The sequence below is a fragment of the Zea mays genome, chromosome 2 (genome assembly GCF_902167145.1).
Source record: "Zea mays cultivar B73 chromosome 2, Zm-B73-REFERENCE-NAM-5.0, whole genome shotgun sequence".
In the NCBI taxonomy this organism is placed as follows: Eukaryota; Viridiplantae; Streptophyta; class Magnoliopsida; order Poales; family Poaceae; genus Zea; species Zea mays.
In genome coordinates, this window is record NC_050097.1 from 213,353,070 (window position 1) to 213,356,840 (window position 3,771).

At 39.4% G+C, this 3,771-nt stretch overlaps 1 pseudogene; it reads right to left on the reverse strand.

The window, feature by feature from the left end:
* Positions 1–2,846: 2,846 nt before the first annotated feature.
* Positions 2,847–3,564, reverse strand: LOC103649266 (cytochrome P450 89A2-like; annotated as a pseudogene).
* Between the last annotated feature and the right edge of the window lie 207 nt (positions 3,565–3,771).

Genomic DNA, 3,771 nt, shown 5'->3' on the forward strand with positions numbered 1-3,771 from the left:
CTCCAGCTCAACGCTATGCTTACTCAATACCACCATTTATAATCTGGTCATCAAGATTTTCTTACTCTACATTACAATTATCCGCACTCATATCCTTCTATATATCCTCTCTATATCAACTACTACATATTCTATTCATTCTAATCCAACTACTATATTTTATCTCTCTATATAATACCTGATTTTATCCCTCTATATATAATACCTAATTTTACTCCAATAGTTTCTTCAAATAAAAGCTAAAAAACTGGAAACCGAGCCGAAATGAAAAAAAAACCACGTTGGACGTACGGGGCTCGGTTCCATTTCTGCATGCCGCCTGCGGCTGCTGTCCCATCCGATGGGCACAGAAAAGAGGGATTGGGGATGGGGAGGGCTGGAAACGTCAAAATATGACGGAGATAGACTGTCAACCTTTTTTTTCATTTTGGCTCTTTCTTGGAAAAAAATCACGTTTGGAGTCTAAAAAATTTTAAAATTATTTTTGAATCATTTGCTCGGCGCCATAGGCTATAATGCCGAGATACGTGCTGCGCTGGCACAAACGGATGTCGTGATGCCGACGTGGCACCGAGCTCGGTGCCATATATCTTGGCGTCGAGCTCAGTTATGTACACAAAGCCCGTATGGCGCCGAGCTTGGTGCCACGTCAGCGCCACGACGTTCGTTTATGCCAGCGCATCACGTACCTCGGCGCCATAGTCTATGGCGCCGAGCTATGTTATCTCGGCGCTATAGGCTATGGCGCCGAGCAAAGGGTCCAAAAATGACATTAAAATATTATATGGTCTAAACGTGATTTTTTCCGAGAAAGAGCCAAAATGCAAAAAATTCGGGACTGTCGACGAGGGACGCAAAATTTTGAGCCATTGGAAGAAGAAACATCACTATTTTTTATTAATATTTGTTTTAGATTGTTTTTTTCTTTTGGACTTACTCTAAGTTTCTAGTCCGGAATGGTGCATGCATGTGCTTCTCTTCTTTGTTTGGCGCAGCCCTTTAAAAAGATAAGTTTACACCCATAAAAAATCGGCAAGTAGCACATCAATTGAATCATGGACATTCGCGATATAAAACACCTGTACATCAATTGAATCATGGACATTCGCGATATAAAACACCTCACGCGTTAAATGTATACATTATGCTAACACGATTAGAAGTACCTTGTATAACTGAAACAAACAGTTACGCGATAATATGCACCCGTCAGGGCCAAATCTAGATTGTCCAATTATGTTACCTCGGGGCATATACTCACTCCATTATAATTTATAATTCATTTGACTTTTTATCCTAAATTTGACTTACTCGTTTTATAAAAAAATATAATTATAATTTTTTTACGGTAACATTGTTTGGCACATAATATATTTTTGAATTTTTCATTTTTTCTAAAAAATAAATAAAATGAGCCAATCAAACTTGATAAAAAAATGTCAAACGAAAATTAAGATGAAAGTAGTATGTCAAAATCATGCTACCAAATTAGCTATCAAGTGTATGGTACTCAAAGTATCCTAATCATTGGCATGCCCAAAATTAGAAGAAAAAAATCACAATACCGTACGCATGCATCAATCAGATCTAGAAAAAATATATCTATAATTTTCTTTATTTATTCTATTCGACCAAAGAGAAAAAAATAATAAATAACTATTACTAATGCACACGATCGTACCCTAATGCTCGCCTGAATGATCTCCTAATGAGACATATATACATGCAAATTATTCCAATAACTAATACTACCTTATTATTTTATTAATCTATCCAAAACGTCTACTACTAGAACTGTCCAAAGGTTGCTGTCTGATCAAGTCCTCCTTGGAACGAGGCGCGGGCGCAGCGGCTTCTTCATGACGGTGGTGAACTCGCTCTTCTCTCGGAACTCCACCTCGTGGCCGGGCGCCTCTCTCCACTCGAACTCCCTCACCATATTGGCCACAGGGCCGGTCCTGACATTTCGGGGACCCTAAGCAAAAATTTATATAGAGGCCCCATATAACTAGATATATGTATATATCATCTACACATTTACTAAATACATATCAGTAAAGAAACTGTATATAAGTTACTGTAATATAGAATATTACACATTATTGTTTATAAAATAACATTGGCTGAAATAATAAAAATTTACTTGTCACTTCTCATCTTATAAAATCTCTTCTAACATTTTTTGATACAAAATCATCGATTATACTATTGATATCGATATCATTCAATAGCTTCTTCTCGATCATAAAGGCGTCAAACCATTCAACCTTTCTTGACTCATTGCTGATCTTAAATAATTATTCAGTAACTTCAATTTTGAGAAGCTTCTTTCAGCAGATGCAACAGTAACAAACACAGTAAATAATATTCTATAAGCAATAGAGGCATTAGGATAACAATCCATAACTCTAATATGCTCAAAAATCTCCACAACAGATAATGTGTCGTTAGGCAAAGTAAACTTTAGAATATTCAATTTAGAAATCAAATCATTTAACTCAACATCACATGAACCATCATGAGAGAAAGTGTTTGCAAATTTAGTGCAAAACTCTTCAAGTTCTCTATCATTTAGTGAGCTTAGTGTGCTTGAGCTCAATAAAAACCCAAATATACCTAAACATGGAGAGTTCTTCAAATCTGGTCCTCAAAGAAGTGCTCGCCATGTCAACTAATACTAAAAAATAGTTGACTTGAAAAGCTCTCTCATTTTCTAGAATTTCTTCATGGCACCTACTTTCATCAAATTGTTTCTTTCTCACCGCTTTACGCTTTATTGGAAATGATGTATTTACACTAAAATCATTTGCAATATCTTTAACAATGGTTAGCAGCGAGTAGCGGCTAGAGATTTTAGGAATAGAATAAATATATACCATACATATATATAAGAGTATATATCTATTTAGGTCGGACTGGAGGCCCTACTAACTTTGGGGGCCCTGAGCGGCGGCATACCCTGCCTACCCTCAGGGCCGGGCCTGATTGGCCACGAAGTACTGGAGGTGCAGCATGGCGATGGACAGCCCGGCGCAGATCCTCCGCCCCCACGCCGAACGGCATCATCCTGATCCCTCTGGTGCCCGTCATGTCCACGCCCGCGCTGTCGCCGTCCTCCAGGAACCGTTCCGGGGTGAATTCCATCGGCCTCTCCCACTCCTGCTCGTCCCAGCCCATCTCGGCCACCATGAAGTTAACCGTCGCGCCCTTGGGAATCAGGTAGCCGCCGAGTTCCATGTCGTCGGCGGCCTTGTGCGGCAGCACGAAGTGGCCCGGCGGGTGCTTGCGCAGGCCCTCCAGGATCACCACCTTGAGGTACGGCATCCCGTGCACGGCCTCCTAAAGTTTCCTCGTCCTCTTCCTTGGGTCGAAACCTATCCTTATCCATGTCCAATGATTGAATGATCATGGTTTTTAGAGGACGGTACTCGCTCATATTGAACTTTTCAAGTACTCTATTTATATAGGTATAGGTATAATCATGTACAAACACTCATTCGAGGAGGTGTTTGAGCTATAGGTCGAAACAAAACTTGGTTTTACCCAAGTTTTGAAGTAATTCATTGCCAGCTCAATGTCGCTTGTGGTTTCGATGCTTCAAATCTTCAACATAAACTAAGATGATTCAAAATCCATTATTGAATTTCTTAATGAATACATATGGACAATCATCATTGTTTGAGTAACTTCTGTGTTGGAGAAAGTTATTCAACCGAGTAAACTAGGTCCTTCCGAATTGTTTCAACCCGTCAATCAATGCATCTGAATGAC